The following is a 24,842-nucleotide window of genomic DNA, read 5'->3' on the forward strand; positions in this document are numbered from 1 at the left end:
TATGCCATTTCTTCTCTGTTGCCCCTAGAGCATACCGGACAGCTCTAGCTGACCTGCAGATCCTTGTCCCCGGCCCCCAGCATGTGAGCATGTGTCCCCTCTGCCCTAGTATTCCTGGATTCACATGGGGGTTCTGTCACTTGTCCCCCTTGCCCTGGTCTGAGGGGTCAGAAGGCAGTGGCCTCTTTTGTCAACTGAATGGGCTCCTCATCGGCTCGCTCCTTCCAACACTGTCTTATCAATCTGGCATGAGTTTGTATCTTTTCTCTTATGGTGACAGAAAAGAAAAAGGAGGAAGAGGAAGAGGAGAAAAATTGGCCCTGCCCTTGGGCTTATTTTTCCTAAGTATTTTTATCATGCACCTGCATTATTGCTTAAATAAGACTGACTCTGGTTTTGGACTCTGGTTCCAAAACCATGCTGTCTCATTTGGGCAACAGCAGCTCCTGTCTACCGGTTCCAAACTGTAGATGAGGAGGAGTGGGGGTTCAGCGTTTTGTGGGGGAGGGCATCATGGGCTCAAGGAGAAAGAATACACACCTGTTCTGTTTTCCATTATTAACCCTCGACCATATGCACGACAGACAAGACCTCAAGGATGGAAAATACCAAGTGTCAAAGAATTGTTCATTGCTCCACAAAGCCAAGGAGAGTCCAAAGTACGTAACCTTCGGAGCAGACGAATACATGGGCATTCTTTGCAGCTGATATTATTTATATATGTTCCATTTTTTATTTTGTGTCAGTGGAGAAATCTAATTTCCTTTTTTCCACTGTTAGTTTTTAATCAAAGCGTAATGCAGCATTCCCCAGGTCAAACATTATGAAAATAGGTAAAGAAAACGTGAGTGCCCCCTTATACCTGTCCCCAGCCCACCCTTCTCATCCTCCCATCTTTCCTCCCTGACTGTACAAGGTCATTATGCCTTCGCACTGCCAACATCTCCTAGCTCTTCCTCTGATCTGTTCTGTGTCACGTACGGTAGACAGTTTTGTTTATATCTTCACACTGAAACCACTTCTCAGTGAGAACAAATTGATCTGTTTTGATCACTGGCATAATACCAGGCTAATATATGGAAGGCTCAATAAAGATTTGCTGGATGAATGAGTTGCATTGCACTCACATATTCATTTTTCTGCAATGATTTTTTTAAATGTATGACACATGATACAGAGCAGACATCCCTAAGTAGTTAGTATTCTGTGTGTGCTATGTAGTGAACATAACTTTGTGAGCATATTTTATCAGGTGGAGAAAATGGGAGAATATTTCTGGGGATACCCATGAGTTTCTATGTTTTCTTTTAAACATGTATGTGTATAGGGGATTAATGGATGTGAGAAGGAAATGAGAAAATGACTGTATTCATCTGACTTTCTTATATGACAGTGTTAATATCAGCGGTGATATTAGAGTTGGCTTTTACCAAGAACTTATGTAGGAAGGCACTGTGCTAGTAAGCATCTCGCCTATGTTAGAGAGTTCAGTTGTCAAAACAACCCTGTATGACAGGAACTATTATTGACTCCTGAGGCTTGGGGAGACTAAATAACTAACTTAGGGACCCTGAGAGGGTACATGATAGAACTTTTGAGAGCCATCTTGTCCTGGTACCTATTTTCTATAATCAAGAAGTATTTCTTGGATCTAGAGTAGGTTACAGAGAATGTCATATAGATTCTTAGAGTGGACCTATGAGTCCCAGGCCGGTGGCTTCCTATCTTCCAAATGACGTCAGAAGTAGGGTCTTCAGTTGAGAATAGGTTTGGGGGAGCTTTGAAGATAAATCATTGGAAAAGATTCCCAGAGTCTCAGAGAGACGTAGAACCCAAAGGACAGAACAGATTGGGGCCACTCTAAAAAGGCCAGGGCAAATCCACTAAATCCCTTTAGGAAATATCCCTGTTTGAGGACTTGTACAGACATATGCTGCAGGCTTAACTCAGGCAGAACCAGGAATCCTGTTCCCAATTTTGAATAAAACCAGTGATCCAACTGCTCAAATTCTGAGAATGATAACTCTAATTTTTGTTTGTTTTGTTTTGTTTCGGGTTTTTTTTTTGTTTTTTTTTTTGTTTTTTTTTTTTGTTTTTTTTTTTTGGTCCTTATGTGAGGACATGGCTAAGCGTTTCGTCTTTAAATCATCCCAGAACACTTTGCAACCAATATGTGTGTATTTCTTTTCCCAGATGATAACGTTATTTTGTTTGGTTTGGTCGGCGTCACTGGCCTTGGCTAACGTCTGTGTTTCAAGCTCTTCATTTTCCAAGCTTCCCCGATGACTTAGCCACACGGTGCATTGTTTAAGCTCCAGTCCCATTAATCAGGCTCTTGCCAACTTTTCACAGCTTGGGAAGAATTTTTACTCAAGACATTCAAAACCAGCATTTCACGGAATTCAGCTGTGGTTAACAATGGGCAGCCTTGTTGGTGGGGACCACATTCAAAGTTAATGGGCTTGAAGGAGCATTTTGGTGCCTGCTGGAAAGCACAGGAGCAGGGGCCCTAGCCGCTCAGTTATCAGCAGCTGGGGGTGCACTTAGGATGCTTGGGGCTGGCACCCCAGCCCTAGAGACCGCTTCGCCCGCTCGGCAGTGTTCTCAGGGCCTGCAATGGGGGGGAGGGAGGTAAACACGTCCCCATGCGGACCATTGTGAGCATTCCCCATCCAAGGCAGGGTTCACCATGAGAGCAAAGTTGGGGGTTGCACCGGCCACGCTTTGTGCTGCCCTCAAATTGAGGTCACAGTGGCCTGATTTTTCCCCCTGCCATAGAACAAAGCCCTCTAATAAATTTATTAAGTCTCCGTTATTTGCAATTCATGTGCTCTTTGCAAATCAAGAGTAGGTTATGAGACACAAAGAATTCAAGCATGGGGAGCCATCTAGGCAGCGAGTGAGGACAGGAAGCCCTTCTGAATCATCTCAGACGCACTTCAGGTAGGTTTGTCTGCAAACCACGTGAAACACCCTTTTTGTGTTCATGCTTCAGGAAACTGCTCTTTCTGAAGTTTCTGCTGGTTTGGCGCAAAATTGTATTTCATGTATTGCAACAAACTGCCATTAACTTAAATTTTCTCAACACCTTACTGATTAAGGCGTCACTTGAATTTTTTGCCATTATAAACATTTCATTTTCTGCATTCTGTGGCTGAAATTAAAAAAAAAAAGATGAATGGACTTTAGTTCTTAGCAGTTTTATGTTTATTGAAAACTTCAGCAGAAAGTACACAGTTACTCTGTCTGCCTTTTCTCCTCTGGTCAGCGACCTCCATTGCTAACATCTTACATTAGTGTGAGTCGTTGGTTATAATCGAAGAACCAATATTGATACACTTTTTTTTTTTTTTTTGATGTTCATTCTTTTTTTTTTTAATTTTTTTTTTCAACGTTTATTTATTTTTGGGACAGAGAGAGACAGAGCATGAACGGGAGAGGGGCAGAGAGAGAGGGAGACACAGAATCAGAAACAGGCTCCAGGCTCTGAGCCATCAGCCCAGAGCCCGACGCGGGGCTCGAACTCACGGACCGCGAGATCGTGACCTGGCTGAAGTCGGACGCTCAACCGACTGCGCCACCCAGGCGCCCCAATGTTTATTCATTTTTGAACGAGAGAGAGGCAGAGCATGAGTGGGGGAAGTGCAGAGAGAGGGGGAGACACAGAATCCGAAGCAGGCTCCAGGCTCCGAGCTGTCAGCACAGAGCCCGATGCGGGGCTCGAACTCACGGACCATGAGATCATGACCTGAGCCAAAGTCGGACGCCCAACCGACCAAGCCACCCAGGCGCCCCTATACACTTTTGTTAATTAAAGTCGTTCGTTTACAGAAGGGTTCACTCTTAGAGTTGTTCACTTTTATGGGTTTTGCCAAACATGTCATGTCACATATCTGCCATGACACTACCATGGAGAAGAGTCTCACTGCCCCCGAGTCCCCTGTAATCCACCTGTTCACCCCTTCCCCCCATGTCCCTGTTACGCATCTGTTCACCCCTCCCCCAGCCCCCATTATACACCTGTTCACCCCTCCCCCCAGCCCCTGTTATCCATCTGTTCACCCCCCCAGTCCCCATTATCCACCTGTTTACCCATCTCCCCCAAGTCCCCTGTAATCTACCTGTTCTCCCCTCCCCCCAGTCTGTTATGCACCTGTTCACCCCTCCCCCCAAGTCCCCATTATCCACCTGTTAACCCCTCCCCCCCAGTCTCCATTATGCACCTGTTCACCCCTTCCCCCCCAGCCCCTGTTGTCCATCTGTCCCCCCCCCAGTCCCCATTATCCACCTGTTTACCCCTCTCCCCCAAGTCCCCTGTAATCTACCTGTTCTCCCCTCCCCCCAGTCTGCTATGCACCTGTTCACCCCTCCCCCCAAGTCCCCATTATCCACCTGTTAACCCCTCCCCCCCATCTCCGTTATCCACCTGTTAACCCCTCCCCCCCAGTCTCCGTTACCCACCTGTTCACCCCTTCCCCCCCAGCCCCTGTTGTCCATCTGTTCCCCCTCCCCCCCCAGTCTCCGTTACCCACCTGTTCTCCCCTCCATACCTTCCCCTGATCCCTGGGAAGCACTGCTCGTTTTCTATCTGTACTGTTTTTTTAAAGTTTTCAAATCTGTACATTTTAACATCCGAGTATCTTCCTTTATCATAACTGTATGTATTTTCCCAAGAATGACCAACAGCAAGAGATTGTGATTATAGTTTTGGGTTCAGATCAGACATTTGGTTGTCATATGTAATGGGAAGCCTCAGGGTCAGTCTGGAGTCCGAGGAGGAGGGGAAAACATAGACAAGAACCGTGTTGTGGGAAGGAATGGGAGAGGTAAGCAGGCGAAGCAGGTGTAGAATGCGCCTGTGTGGATAATTTCAGCAGGCTCTGGGGTGTGGGAGTGACAGCAGACCCTGGGCTGTTCCAGGCAGGGAAATAGTGGCCCGCAGTGTAGGCGCCCAATAGGGAAAACAGTCGCCAGGGATGGAGGAATGGACTCTGGAGTGGTTAGTTTGCATATGAAGGGTACCACCACCACGTGAGACATTCTCTGTGCCCAGGAATTGGCTCGCCTTGGGAGGGGCAGTTCCACCAAGGGTCACCAGAGTCCCTGGATATCATAACAGAGAATACAGAAAGTAAAAGGTATCATTAATGGATGGGTGTCCAGTGGCACCCCAGAGTCGACAGCGTGTATCTCATGGTCACTTCTGGTCTCATGGCCAAGTAGGTGGTGAGCTCCACCGGGATGCTGTGCAAAGCTAGGAGTGGTTCTGACATGGATAAAAAACTGTGGGCAGAAGACAGCATGTGTTGCTTCTGAAACATGATCGGGGCTTCCGAGAAGCTTCATTCAACACCCTTACGTGCTGCAGAGCAACTAGAGGGCAGAGGATGATCTACATGATGGCACAGAGTGACAGCGAGAGAGTATCGTAAGAGCCTCTAGAGCCATTAATGCAGCTCCTTTGTCTTTGCTGTTGGTGCCTCCACACAAGTCTCACATCATCAGGAGGCAGAATGTGATTGGCTCAGCTTGGGTCAGCTGCCCACCCCTCTACTTACTGGATCGTGTTGCTGCAACACCACACCGGTTCTGTTGCCGACACACAACTCCCCATCCTCCCTGTGTGCTGAGGCTTGAGTATGGAACTCAGTCCCGAGACATGGAGAGGGAAGAAGGGATGGGAGCCAGTTCCAGACCTGCTCTGACCAACATCCCCCAGAATGCTTCAGCCCTCGTCTCCTCTGCTTCGGGGACTTTGGGAGGCCACTGTGTTGTGGAGATGACACCTGGTAATCGGAGGAGGGCCACGTGTGCATAAAGGGGGCAAGAGATACATCTTTGTGGTGTTGAGTCCCTGAGATGTGGGAGACACTTTGTTACTGGATCGTCATCCCTCCTGCCCTGACTGGTGATGCTGTGCTTGGTATATTCGCAACAGCCTTTTGTTTGCTTGTTTCTGTGTTTGTTTTTTGTGCGTTTGGCTTTCTGCTACTCTACTGTAACTCGAAGATAGGTTTTGGGGTTACCGTTTCCAGGAACTTGTAAAGTGTTTCTGTTTTACTTACACTTACTTACACTTACTAAGGTCTGAGGGAATAAATCTAAAGAGAAAAGGGTAACAATTAAATATGTGATATAAATATGGATACCTATGTATACTTACATGTATTCACATATACACATACATGTATATATCACAAAGTAGGAAATCTGTGTTTATATGTATGTGTGTATATGTATACGTATATATATGGAATAAAAAGTGGGAATGGACGTAATGGAGTATTTGCTGGTTCATATACTAGCTTTTTCTTTTGACTTTTTCAGTGATTTATTTCTAGCTTTTAAAAGCTTAGATTGAATTTAACTGAACTTTAGATCAGGTTCCTTCGTTTTTCAGGAGACTGTCGTAGTTGTAATAGATGTTTATGAAGGTAGTGAACAGCAGATTGAAAATATATTACCATGTGCATTGAAACTCAGTCTGCAGCCTTGACTGCAGTCAGGTGTTTAGTACAATCCACATGAGTTATTGAGTTGTGGAGATGAGGCCCCACGTAAATGAGGTTATTCTGGAGCTAAAAGCATGGAAATGTATCATACTAATCACAATGCATTCGCTAGAGTCTCAGCACTCTTTGATGGTCAGTCTGCATTGTTACCATTTTCTCCAACGTTTTCTTAAGTCTGAAGAAAATCAACAAAACAATCAGTTTAAGTCCTGGTTTGCAGGTCTTGCTGACCACTGTGGTGTGAATACCCCCACCGTGGCCAATTCCAAGCTGCGGCTTGGTCACGACACACAGAAATGGGGACAGACCTGCAGTAGATACCACTATGTGACATCACTGTCATGGTCATAAGTTATCTCAGAGGCAGAGGTCATATGTAGTGAAAAAATAGGGGGAAAGGAGAATTGCAGGGTTAGATATGTGTCACTATGGTTTCAGGATGACTTTGTAAGTTTATATAATTTAATTTTTAACAATGACAGCATTGAACAGCGGCTTCCTGAATTCCTGGAAATGTAACAGGTTAGCGTGAGCCACCTCCAGCCCATCACACGCAGACGGTCCAGTCCAGCATGTCCTTAGAAGAAAATTCAAATTATCTCATGTTTTCATTTCAAACCCAGTAAAGGACCATACAAACCTTACAGTCATTTAACTAGACAACCCTAAAAATAGGAGGAAGGAAAAATTAATACAGCTAAAAACAATGAGTAGTTGTAAGATAGGAAAATGGGTGAGATATATAAGTAAATACTATATGGTTTCTTCGAACAAACTGGCCATGTGTGCAACTTAAATCTGCCAACACTGTCATTGTTCCAGTTGGCCCCAGTCTTCTTTTTTTTTTTTTTAACGGTTATTTATTTTTGAGACAGAGAGAGACAGAGCATGAACGGGGGAGGGTCAGAGAGAGGGAGACACAGAACCTGAAACAGGCTCTGGGCTCTGAGCTGTCAGCACAGAGCCTGACGCGGGGCTCGAACTCACAGACCGTGAGATCACAACCTGAGCCAAAGTCGGCCGCTTAACCGACTGAGCCACCCAGGCGCCCCGACCCCAGTCTTCTTAAGAGAGAAGGTCCCTGACATGGGGAACAGAACACATAAAACCAGAACATAAAGCAGGGGAGTGTTTGTGGGACATTACAGGGATGGATTCAGATGACTCTGAAGGCTTATCTGCCGTCCACCTGTTCTGGAACTAAAGTCCCTTTCAGTGACAAGTAATTTGGCCTAATTCTAAGAGCCTGGAGGTTATGAAGTTTCCCTATGATCACAGCATTTGATTTGGCTCAGTTTGCCTTCATCTGGCCCATGGTGGGGGCACCTCACCACAGAGTAAGTCCTGGATCTGGTTCCACAGATGTGGGAAGGACTGTCTAACCAATAGCACTGGGTCGATACCAATCCAGCTGTTCGGGACCCCTGAGCTAGCTGAACAAAGTAAGTACTTTAGGGAATCCAGACTCTGGGTGCAGACTTCTTTCTTGTTCTCATCATTGTGCTCTGGAGCTTGCTTCCCATTATCTTGTTCCCTGATGAGATGGCCATACTGGCTTCAGCGATTGTCTCACCTTCATTCCTATGAGTTTCTTGGTGCAATTTAAGATAAGATAAGATAAGATAATTTAAGATAAGCCAAGGATTAGTAGAAGGTTGCAGATGAGGACAAGTTCTCCATTTGCTGTCTTGGAACTGGCCTTGGGGTCTGGAAACAAACTTGATAGTTACTTGTAGGGTCTGTTTCTGAAGACATGGTATAGTCTGCAGAACCTCTAGAGAAAATACTGTATGTACTAGCCTAGGTGAGGAGAAGAAAGAGGAGAGAAAGGGAGAAAAGGAGAGAGAGGGAATGAAGGAGAAAGAGTAAAATGTAATGGATAAGTAAGAATGTAAATTTGGCATAGAGAGGGAAAACAGCAGAATGTTTGTGAGGATGATTTTTTTCCCTGGTGGAATTTTAATAGACTGGTACTCATGGTCTCAACTGGAAAAAGATGTCAAAGATGCCCCCACTCTTTCCACCCACCTACAAAATGAGAGATGAAGGTTATCACATAGGTAATCTTCATAATATAAAGAAGGTGAAATTTCTCTGCTATTAAACTTTAAAGGAACAATTAATCCCCATGGTATTAAAACTGACCAAGGCCATAAAAAAAAAAAGGAATACTTGTATTAAATATTATAAAGGTAGATTAACTGTGATATTAAAATGTGACAGAGATCAGAAAATAGGAGGGTCATATGCATATATGTCATCTCAATTGCATAAATATTAATGCAGACTTTCTTTAAGTGAACATTTAAACTAGCCATATATTAAGAAGTAATACCCAATGATGAAATAGCATCTATTTTAGGAATACTGGAATGATTCAATATTAGGAAATCTATTAATGTAATTCATGGCATTATTAAGTTCAATGAAAAAAATAACTTTACTGCTTTAAGAAGTGCCAAAAATAATTTTACAGAATCCAACAATTATTTCAGATTAAAAGTTCTAAGCAAAATAGAAATGAGAGTAATAAAAATAAATTCAACCAAATATGTCTTGATGCTTAAAGAGACATTCCATTAAAGTCAATAAGAAAGAAGGGTGCTCCACAAGAATAAACTTAAAATAGATTAAAGACTTAAATGTGAGACCTGAAACCATAAAAATCCTTGAAGAAAGCATAGGCAGTAATTTCTCTGACACCAGCTGTAGCAACATTTTTCTAGATATGATTCCTGAGGCAAGGGAAACAAAAGCAAACATAAACTACTGAGACTACATCGAAATAAAAGTCTTCTGCACAGTGAAGGAAAAATCAACAAAACTATAAAGCAACGTACAGAACGGGAGAACATATTTGCAAATGATATATCCAGTAAAGGGTTGGTATCCAAAATACATAAAGAACTTACACAGCTCAACACCCAGAGAATGAATAATCCAGTTAAAAATGGGCAGAAGACATGAACAGACATTTCTTCAAAGAAGACATCCAGATGGCTAACAGATACATGAAACAATGCTCATCATCACTCATCATCAGGGAAATACAAATCAAAACCACATCGAGATACCACTGCACCCCTGTCAGAATAGCCAAAATTAACAACACGGGAAACATATGTTGTCAAGGATGTGGAGAGAAAGGAACATTCATGCACTGTTGTTGATAATGCAAACTGATGCAGCCGCTTTGGAAAACAATGTGGAGATTCCTTAAAAAGTTAAAAATAGAACTGCCTTACAATCAAGTAATTGCACTGCTAGGTATTTGCCCAAACAGTACAAAAATACAGTTCAGAGAGGTACATGCATCCCAGTGTTTATGGCAGCACTATCTACAATAGCCAACTTATGGAAATGGCCCAAGTGTCCGTGGACTGATGAATAAATAAGGAAAATGTGGTATACGTACAATGGAATATTACTCTGCCATAAAAAAAATAATGAAATCTCACCATTTGCAACAACATGGATAGAGCTAGAGGGTATCACGCTAAGTGAGATAAGTCATGAAAGACAAATACCATATGATTTCAACCGTTTGTGCAATTTAAGAAAAAAAAACAAATGAGGTAAACCAGGAAACAGACTCTTAACTCTAAAAAACAAACTGATGGTTACCAGAGGGGAGGAGGGTGGGTGACGGGTTAAATAATGGTGGGGATTAAGGAGTGCACTTGTCATGATGAGTACTGGGTGTTATAGGGAAGTATTGAATCACTGTATTGTACACCTGAAACTAATATTACAGTGTCTGTTAACTAACTGGGATTAAAATAGAAACTTAAAAAGGGAAAGAGAGCAGGGTGCCTGCTGTCATTTTTATTATCAATCCCAGTGTGGAGGAACTAGCCACTACAATTATTTAAAATGTTAGAAATCAAAATTAGCCCTGTATGAAGATGGGAACGCCAAAATAATAATGATAATAATAATAACAACAACAACAACAACAACAACTAGTGGAAAACATAAGTATGGTAAATACAGTGGCCTTTTAGAACATAGGCATAGACATGTAAGTAGCTTTCTTGTAGTTAAGCCATATTGAATTTACAACAGAATTAACAATTGAATTTATAATAGCACAAACTGTTATAAATGCTCAAGAACATCATTCCCATACCTTTTCCTGAGGACATACCAGGGGACAGTCTTCGGACAGCGGAAATAACTAGAGACATCACCATAAGAATAGCGTTGGCCATTAATTATAGGTACCTTGTAAAAATAAGACAAAGCATAGGTTAAAGCGAAGAGAATGAATGCAGTTGCCATATATTCTGATGCTATGGATGTAGTGTAGTGATTGAAAATGAGAGAGAATGGCATAGCATATGCCAAAAATGGAAGTGTTTTTAGCAATAATCAGTCTTAGTACCATTTTACTGATACTGTTGTGTTTGTACTGTGGAATAGGGTGCCTGAATAATGGTGAGATACTTTAATTCTGTCATCCTTTGTTCTTGAGAATGAATATTCTCAAGGTGGAACAAAGACGTGATCTGCAAGAGATTAAAAACCTTGCACTCCTAAATTTGCATTGGAAATATGAGTATGAACTCTCAGGTTGCATATGTACTTTTCAACCATGTTGAAAATTCTTAGAAACAATGACCAAAGTGACAATGGCATTGCTAGGACCCAGATTTTAGTTTTGATATAGCATTTCCTATTTTCAGAAGTTTGAGTTTCTTGGAGAAATGACTGATTCTTGTTCAGGGGCAGAGGCTGCAGAAGGTGAGACTAGAACATGAGGACAAATCAGAGCAATGAAAGTTATCAGAATCTAGTAGGGTTACATCAAAAGGACTCAGTGGCCAACTGGATGGAACCTATACCTGCTAAGGCTGAGCCAATTTGAGCTCCACCTAGGGTAAGATTTGCAATGGATTGAAACCCATCAGTATATTTATATCCATGATTTTATAAAGACATTCAAAAATAAAACCAGTGGGTTACATTGTGAAGATATGTAGCCAATTACCTTGAAAATCTAACATATATCTTGCTTTTTGTATGTAAGCAGCAGAGTGTTAACTGAGAATTATACAGTTAGGACAGTTAAATGAACAAATAAAACAATCAAATTAGAACATCACCATTTTGTAGCCCTCAGTGAATTAATGGATATAGGCATTGAACACTCAAAGCTGATGACATAAAAAAAGGCAAAAACCAGAAAACATGTACCTCCTGATGAAAAATAGTTGAATTCTAACTATGGTCTTGCCAAATGAATGAAATCTGATTTTCATCAAGCCCCTGCATTCAGCTGATGATTATCAGGAAATGTGGGGAACTCAGCAACCTGGTTAAGCACAACATAAACATGCAGTAAGTAAATGCTCAGACTGTGTAAGCCAGTGTTTGCAACAGATAACTTGTAGTGGAAAACAGGGATGGAATAAGCAAGATGAAAATTTGAAAACACACAAACCAAATACTGACCAGCCTGCTCCCCTGCACCAGCTGCATTCCAGCAAAGGAGAGGACTTAACAACCGGCATGCAATGTACCTGACATCTCCAAGTGTCTGCAACCTTACCTTGGTGCCTGTTCGTGTAGCTTCTCATGTTCCTTTCTCCTTTGAATCTCTAGAAGGAGAGAGGTTGGTAAATGTGACCCTGTGAGATGGTGGACAGTTACCCTCAACTTGTGAGAGTGGCGTTAGGATAGACAAAGAATTTGGCCCAGGATGGACTGGAGGAATTTTTCCAAGGAACGAATCCCTTTGAAGATCCGTGTTGCCATCAAAGACATGAGAAGACCAGTAGAGTACACAGTATGATGAGAAAATGGAACAGGAACACCACTGTATTTCTCTTCTATCCTTTGCTTTTCTAAATATCAGGAACATGGGCGCCTGGGTGGCTCAGTCAGACCTGACTTCAGCTCAGGTCATGATCTCATGGTTTGTGAGTTCGAGCCCCATGCCAGGCTCTGTGCTGACAGCTCAGAGCCTTGAGCCTGCTTTGAATTCTATGTCTATTTCTCTCTGTGCCCCTCTCCCACTTGCTCTCTGTCTCTTTTTCTCTCTCAAAACTGAATAAATTTTTTTTAAAAAAAAATACCAAAAACATAAGGGAAAGAAGTTAAAGAGAAATAAAATCATTCAAGATCTTCTAAGTGAGGTGGGCTGCCCAGAGAGCCTACGTGACATCTGCCTCCCCATCCTTGGAGACTGAAAGCTGGAACACCAGATTCCAACTCACTCACTTTTTTGTTTTCTGCGAGGTCTGTAAGCATGGCTTGAGTGGCACCACTGAGCTTGGCTGGAAGGAGAACCCAGGAGACTCTGTGATGGATGTAAAGGCTTCAGGTTTTAACCTGAAGTCAGAGATCAGCCAGATGCCTGAATGTAGTGTCTTCCTGGGGTAAATCGATCCCTTACAGAAAAGTCAGAAGAGCCGAATTCTGCCAGGCAAAGAATGGCACGTCCACAGAAGAGTCCAAACCAACCCTCCTCAAATCCAGGGGTTCAGGACAGCTGAACCCCTGTGTGCTTAAATCACATTCTATAGCAAAAACAAGGGAACCTGTTGAGAAGCATTTGTTCGTGGCATCGCAGTAAAAGTAAAATGTCAGCACAGGGCCAAGCCATCATAAACATGGTCAAGATGAACAGTAAACCAAGGACTTTTGAAAACGTAGGAAGCTGTAAAAGTCTGAAGGAAAGTACCATAAGATGCTGGAAAAAAAAAAAAATGTGACAGTGTTGTGCATTCACAAAATATTGGTAAACTTGTTGTTTCTGGTAATTTTGGAAGCGAGAAAATGTACCTAATAAGTTGTTGCACTGGACCAGACATCATCGTGCAAATTGCTGGTGACGTCACCTGGCCCCTCCTAGCTGCGTGTGGTAAGGCATTGATGTAGAAAAAGCAAGTCAATCTGGAGACAGAATTTAGAGAAATTATAGAGTCTGAGAAGCACAGCCTTGAAAAACAAACGTGTGTCTTAACACCAGCCTGTTTAGTGAGAAAGTAATTCCCAAAGTGAGTTAAAAGCCTGGGGAAAAGATCAACTCCAGCACAGTACCAGAAGTCAGTCTCGGGATCGACATGAAATCAACTGCGTTGTAGTCTGGCCCCGGGCTAGGAATCCTGCAGTGGTTAAGATAGGGCCTCACAGCACCTCTCAGCTGGGAGGAACGGCTGACAGCTGAGGGCCTTGTACCCTCACAGCCTTCCATACTCGGGGAAGTAGCGACCGAGTCGGGGAGGCCTCTGTCTCGTGGCTGTAGGTTTCTACCTGGGAGGAGTCTAGGAGGCCTCTGTCTCATGCTTGTAGAGGCCGATCTGTTACCTCTTTGCCTTGCATCTTCAGATCAAGAGGAGCTACATCCAAGTAAAGCCATCTGCACCAGGAGATGATTTAGGAGACGCAGTCTTCTAAGTTAAACCTGACCCTGATGCTGGAATGGCGTGAGGTTTCGGCATCTTGCAAGAGAAGTGAATGTTTGGAAACCAGGTATTGGATGCTGGTCACAAGTCTCCAGACAGCTCCCACTGAACCGCATCTTGTATGCATGCTCTTGTGGGGCCCCCTGCTCCTTGAATTTGGGCTGTCTCCCTGACCTTATTGGTCACGTGACGCTGTGCCCCTCCATACCTGAATCTCAGGGAGGTGTGGAAGCCTTTACTTTTGTGATTTCACAATCCCTGAGCCACTCTGCAAGAAGTCCAGCTTGCCTGCTGACGAGACCACAGGGAGACCTTGAGACTCACTCAGGAAGAGGCTCTGAGGCTATATGGGAATCCCAGATGTGTGGACATGCCTGCAGAGATCAGTCTCGTAAGGATCTGTGACAGGCTGCCAGAAATATAAACCATCATAAATGTCCAATCCAGTCACGCTCTTTCAGATAATATTAGGTGAGCCCAGCTCGCCCACAGAATCACGAGCGATAATAAAATCATCATTTTAATAAATTCCCGAGTGTTAAGATAGATTGTAACATACAGTGAAAAGGCAATACTTATGTTGACTATAATCCCAACCCAATTATGTAATATTAATCTCAGGCACCACCATATTGGTTTGTAAGTTTGCAACAGATGCTGTTCCCTCTGAGAAATGAGTCTTTTTTTCTTCGGGCAGGAAAAGTCTACTTATCAGTAGTGTGCTGAGCCTAACATGACTCCCCATAGAGAGAAGTGACTTCCTTCTGTGCCTTTATAATTCTCTCGCTTTATATGTAGCTAAGTAGGTAGGCAGGCAAACAGGCAGATAAAGATAGGTGGGTGGATAGCAGATCTATCGAGATCACCGTGATCTGTGTAGGCCTGGCATACTCATATTTTAAAAAATTTCTGGGGGTGCCTGGGTGGCTCAGTTGGTTAAGCGTCCAACTTTGGCTCAGGTCATGATCTCACGGTTTGTGAGTTCAGGCTCTGCATCAGGTTCTGTGCTGACAGCTTAGACCCTGGAGCCTGCTTCTGATTCTCTGTCTCCCTCTCTCTGCCCCTCCCTGACTTGTACTGTGTCTCTCTGTCTGTCTCTCTCTCTCTCTCTCTCTCTCTCTCTCAAAAGTAAACATTAATTTTGTTTTTTAAATTTCTGTATCCCCACTGTGTAACACCTAATAGGTACTGAACAACTGTTGTTGATTGAATGAATAAACTTTGCTTGCAGAATTGTTTAGAACCCTTGGGTGAATTTTGTAAAGAAGAAACATGAAGCCTACATTGTAGAATCACTAACAAAAACGTGTAATAAGTGTATTAAATATATCCCATCCATCCAACTTTTATATTTAATTATTGAAATCAGTTAGTTTTAAACATCCCTTTTAGTTGGTTTTTGGAAGAAAATTCTGGAATGTGGGAACCATGAATTTTGTTAACATCTTCTGCAGCCAAAGTGCTGACTGCTGATTTGTTCTCCTCTTCCTGTGCCCTGGCCAGCTACAATTTATTGCATAAGAAATAATAAAGTTATTCCTTATAACATTGAAATATTTCAGTAACAAATTACAAGAAATAACAAAAAGGATGCACTAAACATCATGTTGTTGCCTCTGACTTGTTGGCATTTGCAAAAGTTAAAAATCCAACATTTTCCACCTAAGCAGGATCATCATTAAAAAATAACAGGGGTGTCTGGGTGGCTCAGTCATTAAGTGTCCCACTTTGGCTCAGGTCATGGTCTTGTAGTCTGTGGGTTCGAGCCCCATGACAGCTCAGAGCCTGGGATCTGCTTCAGATTCATTCTCTCTCTCTCTCTCTCTCTCTCTCCCCCCCCTCCCCCACTTGTGCCCTATCTCTCTCTATCCCTCAAAAGTAAACGTTAAAAACTTTTTTTTAATAACCCAAAATAGGGGCGATTGGCTGTCTCTGTCAGTAGAGCATGCGACTCTTGATCTCAGGGTCATGAGTTCAAGCCCCACATTGGGCTTGGAACCTACTTTAAAAACGTGGGAAATTATTAGCCCCATAAATAAATATGCTTGTATAGATATATGGTAAGTATCCAGATTGTAGTTCTGTCTCAGTAAAATTTATCAGCATACTGTGTCATTCGCCAAGGTCTCACTTCTGTGTTTATGGGATCCTCGGACATAAAAGAGTTTGAGTCCCCAAGGAGGATTCAAAATATAAATCAAGCAAAAACACTGATCCTTTGACTCACAGAACCTCAGGGTATAGGAGCATTGGAAGGGGTGTTGGGAAATTTTCTAGATTGAATTTGTGGCCTGTTTGGGGGCTCCCATTACATCCGTATTACATGGGCACCCAGCTGTGTTTGAGCAGTCTTAGGAATTAGGACCTTCAAAGTCCTACAAAACTGTCATTCTCAGGGGCTAAAAAAAGAAAGCTGTCTACAAAAATATGAATAATTGGCATTTGGAAAAGAATATCTTGCCTTACAGTTTTCAGGCATGAGTACATCAGGAAATAAATTGTGCACACTTCTTGTCAATTCGTGTGACTTGTTTTTTCAAATTAAATTATTTGAAGTTCCTAATGGCTACGACAGGAGGATCAGTATTAATCCAACACCAGTAAGGGAGTTTTTCTGGTATTTGGAAAAGTTGAAGAGACCACTCAAACAGGGAAATGATTGATAACTTAGTAAATTCTCTGTAGACTAGTCAGCTGAAAACCACACTAAAAAACAGACTCTAAAGATGGAAAATAAGAAAAGTCAATGTTACATCAAAGATAGAAAGTCACCATGCCCTTCACTTATAAAGACAATGAATGTGAACTTCAAACTGTTGCATAAAGATACTTCAAGGCTTTTGGGGATAAAGAAAGGATTTGAAGGTCTTAATAAAATACAAATACCGTAAGCATGTTGTCATCTGCAAACCTGAGAAGAGATTAAATCTTTACAAGTGTTTTTCATTAAAAAACAAAACAAGAACTTTGTGCATCTCGGTCCCCATCTTGATATATACCTTTCTTAGCTCAGAGGCAGGCGTATACCATGTACTCAGGGAAATATTTGCTGAAAGACAGGGTGAAAATGGGAATTTTCCTAGTGGCATCCTGAATATAGATAAAATGAATATAATATCATAAATAATTGAACTGAATTAAAGAGGTTGACCATAGTAATCGCTTTACATTTTTGGAAATGATGGTCTTTGTTGGAATATTCTAATCAGTGTTCCTAAGAAGGCAAATTGGGGGAAAAAATTGTACTATCATAGACTTATTTTTTGCAGTTTTATGCTACTAAGCTACAATACCTATTTGGTTTTCAAATATAATTGGAGACATTTGAAAATCATACTATGCTCTTGAAAGTGTTTATGTAAAACTTATATAAGTTATCCCGTTATAAATTCATCTCTTGGTCTCTTGGTTATTTCCTGTTATTTCAGTGTTCAGACAAGATGAAATTCAATCACTTAAAAAGAAATTTACAACCGGGCCAGTGCACAAACCCCAAATTCTGAAATTGCTTTTCTTCTTGGCTTCTGTGGAGAAATATGTCAAGCACATTCTTTCATGTAGGTCCAGAAGTATGATCAGGATGTTGGGATCGTTTTTGACCATTCTAGAGTCTGTAGAATTTTCCTCATATTAGCTGTGAGGTATGGATGCCACGTAGTCTGAGCTTCGTACACTGTCTAGCCAGGTAAGGAACAGGAGTTAGCCCTCGTCCAAGATACAAAAGAGCACAGTTAATTCAGTAGGATGCACGGCCAGTGAAACGATACTTGTAGAAGCTGCGATGTTAGCATCACGCACAGTCTACAGAGGCATAGAGTCCTATAAATGTCTTTGAAGTGTCTTGTGAGTTGTGATAGTGGCCAATGGGAAGATTATGAAACCGTGTTCAGAAGAGAAGGTAGCTGCAAAGTGATCAGTTCGGTGCATCATGTGCTATAACTGTGTCGTTGGAGCATCCCGGATTTGGCTGGCATCCTTGAACTCAGTATTTGTACCTGGAACACAGCAGCCCAGGCTGTTCCCCAGCCCTCTTCTAAAGTAGTTGAATTTGTAACTCCTGGCAAAAATACGGGTTCGGGATAGCACAGATGCCTTGAAAAATTCGTCCTGGATGACTGCACCCACATCCTCCATTTCAGGCCTCACTTTGGGGGTGTCGTTTGCTTGCTTCGTTAAATCAGGGAATATATACACACAGGAAGTTGAATTTTCCATTTGAACCTTTATTCCCAGCCCCGGACTGGAAACTTTCCAAATACCCATCAGTAGAAAAATAAATGATCTTATATTCATGGTTATATGCCATGGATAATTATAGCAAACACCTTAAAGGGACACATACCATGGATGAATCTTATCAGTCTGATAATAAGCACGGGAGGACGTAAAAACCTGCCTTCTGTGTGTCAGTTAGACAGCAGGAACCTTCTGACTAAGTAGATTCAGAAGTTGAGCTTATGTGGATAAGGTAAGAGCCGTGACCTTCAGTTGTGGGTGAGGTATTAGGTGTGGAATATTCCACGGTGTGGGGGAGACACTCAAGCAAGGTGCGGTGTTGTGTCCAGTGCTGTGATCATTCTGAATCTTTCGGCTGGCTGCAACTGTACCTCCCTGTCATCACATACCCCGGTCTGCCAGCACGAACCACAGGGAGCCCCATCTCTTCTGGGTACGCCCAGGAGCCCAATACCATCATACGCGGTCCCCTCAGAAGGAAGCTTTGATGTGAATACATCAGTATCTGATGTATTGTAGTCCCGGTGACCACCTGTTTAACCTGCTGTGTGTATCCGACTTGTCAGCCTTGCTGATGCCTCTTAGAAGTCTATACAGGGACATGTCATTTATCCACAGCTGTTTCCAAGTTCAGTGTTTTGGATTATCTCAATCAACCTTTCCAAAACTGTTCTCTTAGTATTATGAATAGTGCCATGCCAATGACTTTGCTTCTTATATGTTTTCTTCCTAGGATTTATGCATCTGTAGAATATTACCACCAAAGGCAAGTGAAGACATGATCTCCAAACCCAGCTTTTTCAGGTAAGGAAACTAATATTCAGAGAGGTTACAGCAACTATCCCGAAACACAGGGCTGTTTATGGTGAAAGGTATTGTTAAACGGCCAAAGGTATATTAATACCCTTATGTTCCTTCTTCCGTTATAAGACTGCGGGGTTTTTCATGGGTCTGTCTTGTTAATCACATCTAAATTAGATTCTTTAAAGATTTTCATTAAGTTCAAATTATACCCAACTCACACTAATATTTTTCAGTGTCAAAATCTATAGAATATTTAAAAACATTCGAATTCGAACCTGCTTAAAACACATTTTTTTTTTTCAACGTTTATTTATTTTTGGGACAGAGAGAGACAGAGCATGAACAGGGGAGGGGCAGAGAGAGAGGGAGACACAGAATCGGAAACAGGCTCCAGGCTCCGAGCCATCAGCCCAGAGCCTGACGCGGGGCTCGAACTCACGGACCACAAGATCGTGACCTGGCTGAAGTCGGACGCTTAACCGACTGCGCCACCCAGGCGCCCCAAAACACATTTTTAAATGTCTTTTAAATATCTTAGAATTATGTTTTATGTGTTAGAAATTGTAGTCTTCATAAAGTGTTTTAGTCTGCTTTCTTATTTAGCACTTTTTTTAAAGTTTGTTTATTTATTTATTTATATATATATATTTATTTATTTTTGAGAGAGAGAGAGAGAGAGGACGGAGGAGGGGGAGAGAGAGGGACACACAGATTCTGAAGCAGGCTCCAGGCCCTGAGCTGTCAGCACAGAGCCCGGCGCAGGGCTTGAACCCACGGATCGTGAGATCATGATCTGAGCTGAAACCAAGAGTCAGACACTTAACCAAGTGAGCCACCCAGGAACCCCTCTTATTTAATACTTTATCAGTGTCATTTTCCATAACACCAAATGTGTAAATTGTAAGTTAATGGTTGTCTTTCCATGGAAATAGCAAAACCTCATCTGCTAATCTCTTTTGTGGGCCCTTGACAGTGCTTACTGCTATGAATGTTTCCTGACGCGTAACTTTTGATTTGTTAAAACAGTTTCCTTTTGACAAAGGTTCAGGAAGAAGGTTATTGCGATTAATGTTTCAAGAATGAATAAAATGTTGTGCAAAAGACAGAGGAGTCAATAGACAAGGAGAGGCCTCTGGGCGAGTTCCACCTTGTCCCTGTATAGTCACAGCACTTCAGCAAGCTACTGAACCTTTGGAACTTCCCTTTTCTTATTAGGAAATGAGTGTAGTCACGCGTTTCTAAAAGGAATGTTATTAGGACAGTTTGCAAATAAAATATTCTGTCCAGTGGTAAAATACGGCAAGTGCTCAATGAATGATGTGTAATATTTTCTTTATGGGTCTTCAAATATTGTTTTCCAAAGCATTATGATAATTTACTTTCCTAACATCCACCTGGGATACATCTCTTGTAACATACTGGTTTATGTATTGGGCCTACATTTATACCTGAACTTTGCTCTGAGTTTGATTCCTCTAATTGTCTCTCTCGTTTTGTCCTTCTTAGATGAATCAAGTAGTTACTACATTAAAAAAAAAAAAGTAATGGATGGGGCGCCTGGGTGGCGCAGTTGGTTAAGCGTCCGACTTCAGCCAGGTCACGATCTTGTGGTCCGTGAGTTCGAGCCCCGCGTCAGGCTCTGGGCTGATGGCTCAGAGCCTGGAGCCTGTTTCCGATTCTGTGTCTCCCTCTCTCTCTGCCCCTCCCCCGTTCATGCTCTGTCTCTCTCTGTCCCAAAAATAAATAAACGTTGAAAAAAAAATTTTTTTTTAAATAAAAAAAAAAAAAGTAATGGATAAAGAGACTATCTATCCTATTAATTGATTAAAACACCAGATAATATTGTCATGAATATGTAAACGACTTAGATGGCCCCTGAGAATCCCTAGCTGGCACCCCATTTCTCTAAACATGTGAACGTATAATATTGCATCCTGGACATTCAGAATACAGAAAAAAAGGCATTTAAACCACAGAGAATCTGAAGAGATATTTGGGGATTCTCTCCTTGCATTTGAAGAAAACTGGAGATACTGTAATGTTTGGGGGGCATTGTACTGCTTCTGTTCTGAGACACTGAGGTCAGCCATGTGTAATGACAGTTTCGAGAACCATGGCACTTTTAGGAGCCACGTTCAGGAGTTACAAGAGCATGGGTGATGCTGATGTGCTGCATGTGACTATATGCTATTTCAACTCAGAAACACCGTTCCCGGTGATTCTTTTTTTTAAAAGATTTTATTTTTTTTTCGGGCAGTTTTAGGTTCCTAACAAAATTGGGAGGGAGGTACAGAGGTTTCTCATATACCCCCTGCCCCTCACACGTACACAGTCTCCCCAGTTGTCAGCATCACTTACCAGAATGGTACATTTTTTACTGAAGATGCATCATACTCCCCCCAACATCCACAGCTTACCATAGAGTTCAGTACATTCGGTGGTTTTCGACAAATGGACAGTGACACGTATGGCCCATTATGATGTCAAACAGACCAGTTTCACTGCCTTAGGAATACTCTCTGCTTCCCTATTCATCCCCCCGACCCCCTAACCTGACGCTTTTGGGGAAAAAAAATAATAAATGTTTTTCATTGAAAGTCACACGTGATGAGTACAGAAGAAGAGAAGATCAGAAAATTATCCAGGCCCTTGACATTTTCAGAGTCTGTTAACACTCTCTTCTATCCTTTATAAATGCACAGGCTTGAGCACACAGGCTCCTGTTTTCACCTTGTGTGGTCAGACCGATGCATGCTTCTTGGAGCAACCTAACATTGGCTTTCCCACTGACCTCTAGTGCGTCAACTAATGTCTTAGGTGCAGAAAATATAAGGGCAAGCATTGTAATTGGTTTTCCTTGTTGTTACTCTTGGTTTATTTTCTTGTGGGAATGTAAGGAAAAATATATATTAGAGATGTGTGCACAGTGCAGTATCACACATAAATGGTCACTGATTGTACTTTTAAAATATGTGAGTAATTTGTAATGCTTTTCATGGTCCGCTGAGACTGTTTTCTATTTTAATGTATCTGATGCAGTGTGCCTTTTTCACAGAATCATTTTGTTTTGAAAAGATACAGAGAAGTTAGCACTTTGTGGCGTTACAAAGCTGCGAAAACTCATGTCTGCAATCAAATGAATAATTACATATCCTCCTAACTAAATGTGTAAAAGTACACCAATGTTTATGGTTTTAACTTGCAAGTAAGAAAAAGAAACTTTTCTGCCTCAGGATGCTCATGAGAACTGATTTTTGTGTTTTTGGCAGTGTCTTTTGGGTGGATGCATATTACTGTCATCTTTCTAAAGAATTAAATGCAAATTGGAAACTAAGGGAAGAGAAATAAAAGGCCACAGAAATTGCAAAGGAAGATTTATCACTTGAATATTATGAACAGTGTTGCTCAACCTTGTGATCTCTGCAACCATGATTCTCAGACATCTAAGATTAACAGAACTGAGATTGGCTGGTAAATTTCAGACTCTAGAAAGCCTCAGATAAGATGATGTGAGCATGACTCATTAACATTAAATCAGTCACTGACTTAAAAATGTTTAAGTAGATTGTACAAAATAATATTTTATTAATGCTTTCCAGTGGGAAGGAGCAAGGAGGAAATAGAAAAATATGCAAGAAAGACTCCCTTGATCTTTTCAAGTAATATGGCATGCTCGCTGTAATTGTATTATTATTAATGTGTGTGTATGAGACTGGGATCAAGAGCTAATTAGATGTTTGAAGATTCAGATGATCTGTAACTATGCCAATAATGAGAGAGAGAGGCAAACTCACCCAATTAAATGAGCAGCACGCCCTGAAACTTGGAGAAAATGCAGCAGTATTAAAACTGATTTTAGCATGGAGAACAGTGTTCCAAAATCCAGGAAAACATTAAGCCTTTGGAAGAGATACTGTATTTTCACAAGGTCTTCTATTTGGAAATCAACTTTACTGATCTGTGGTGCTCGTTCAGCTGTACTGATGGAAGAGAATGGCCAGTTGATTTGGAAAACAGTTCAAAGGGGGTCCATGAGTTTTTAACTGAATGAAATATTTTTAAGCCACTATAATACAGCTCAGTTTTAACAACATTAATTTGTGCGCCTCATTTCAGCTTTACTGTGTTCTTAGGGAGATGGAAAGTTTGCAATTTGTAAATAGGCCCGATATGCCCATTATGTGATTGTGGGTCCATTTCAAGGGTAGATTTTAGAGATGGACTTAGTTGTTTATGTGACATTTATGGAGTATGTGGCATGTTAAAGGCAAGACATCAAACATTGGGGCCAGCCTTTGGCTGCAGGCGGTAGACGGCATAGGTCAGTACTAGTGTTATACGTATGATGGCCCTAGGCCAGAAGATCTTTCTGTCCATTGGACGATATATTGCATGTGTCCCGTGTGTGTAGCTTTGTTTCTTCAAGTCGTTGTTTTCTCTAGCCTCTTGCACATTAAGGTCCACAAGAGACTTACTTGTAAAAAGGCTAGTGTGGGCTCTCACTCGGGCGGCCAGGGGTAGGAAGGTTGTGGAAAATGCCTCTCTGTTTCTTAAAGGTCATTTTTAAAAGTTGATTTGAATGTGCATTCAGAGCCCAGACTGTTGTCTTGAGCCATAAACAGGATGGGGTTCCATCCCTATTGTTCTTCTCTCTTCTCTTCCATTAGCAAGACCTTTTGGAGCTATAAGGTAGAAATATGCAGTTACTTTCCAGTACATTTTAGAAATCCCTTTGCACAGTTCACTCTGAGAACACTCATAGTGCGTTGGAAATGAGCATTTTCCCCGAGTGGCGACTCACATTATAGTCTGGAGAAAATGTTGCAGGCACCCCCACTTTAAATTAATAAAAGGTGGCTATGGTCCTGCAGAAGGCTCCATATTGGCTTGCAACTAAGGATGTCAACTGGTTGATTTTTGTTTCTTATAAAGTGGCCAATATGTGGTTTGGAGCTGTGATGAAGGGAAATTTTTGTAAGAGTAACAAACCATCCTTCTGCTGTGTAATAATCCAGGAATGTATAAATACTCACAAGCCTAAGACATTTTAATATTATGCCTGAAAACAAATACTAAGAGGAGCATCTTGTCTCTGTTGCCTTCATCTAGTTTTCATGAATGTAGCCAGTGATGAAGGCAGTAAATTAATGTACAAAACCAGAGAAGAGGAAAGGAGCTGTGAGTTGACCATGATGGTGTATCCAGACATGACAGACCTGTAAAACCCGTAGCACGGCAACCCTGGACTTAGCCGGTACGAGTCCTCAGTTGGGCACACACCCTGTGCCATCAGTCCCATAAACATTGTGAGCACATGCTTGCTCACATAACTTACTCAGTTACTTACCACCTTCAGTCATGGTATGACTTTTATGCAGTCCGTTCCATTTTTATTTTAGTTGTTGTTTCCCTTAAAGGTCCATGAATTTTGAGTCCTAATTTGGATGGTTTGCTTCCAGGATGGCTTCTCGGATGTTGTTTCCTTCCTTCCCTTCCTTCCCTCCCTACCCTACCCTTCCCTTCCCTTCCCTTCCCTTCCCTTCCCTTCCCTTCCCTTCCCTCCCTTCCCTTCTTTTCCTCTCTTTCCTCCCTCCTGGGTTAGTTCACCCATTTTTCTCACCCAGACATTCTCTTCTTTATATGTAATACTTGTTTTCCTGAACTATATCTTCAAGTTATGTCACCAAGGAGACTGTATAGGACATAAATTTCATGAAGCCTGACTATATTTATGCTTTGCTTTTTCAGGCTTGATTAATAGTTTGACTTGGTTTGTATCATTTTTCCTAAGGACTCTGAGATGCTGCTCTTTCTACAACCACACTCACATGTGAAATGTCTAAAGCCAATCTTAATCTCATTCATTTGTACATCATCTCTC

At 41.9% G+C, this 24,842-nt stretch overlaps 1 long non-coding RNA gene across 4 annotated transcripts in view; it reads left to right on the forward strand.

Moving 5' to 3' along the window:
- Positions 1–24,842, forward strand: part of LOC123595302 — a 546,512-nt gene that overhangs the window by 229,804 nt on the left and 291,866 nt on the right. For all 4 annotated transcript variants that reach the window (XR_006711122.1, XR_006711123.1, XR_006711121.1 and 1 more), the window contains one exon: positions 18,891–18,961. This is a non-coding gene — a long non-coding RNA (uncharacterized LOC123595302). The remainder of the gene's footprint in view (positions 1–18,890; positions 18,962–24,842) is intronic.

The sequence above is a fragment of the Leopardus geoffroyi genome, chromosome X (assembly GCF_018350155.1).
Source record: "Leopardus geoffroyi isolate Oge1 chromosome X, O.geoffroyi_Oge1_pat1.0, whole genome shotgun sequence".
NCBI lineage: Eukaryota > Metazoa > Chordata > Mammalia > Carnivora > Felidae > Leopardus > Leopardus geoffroyi.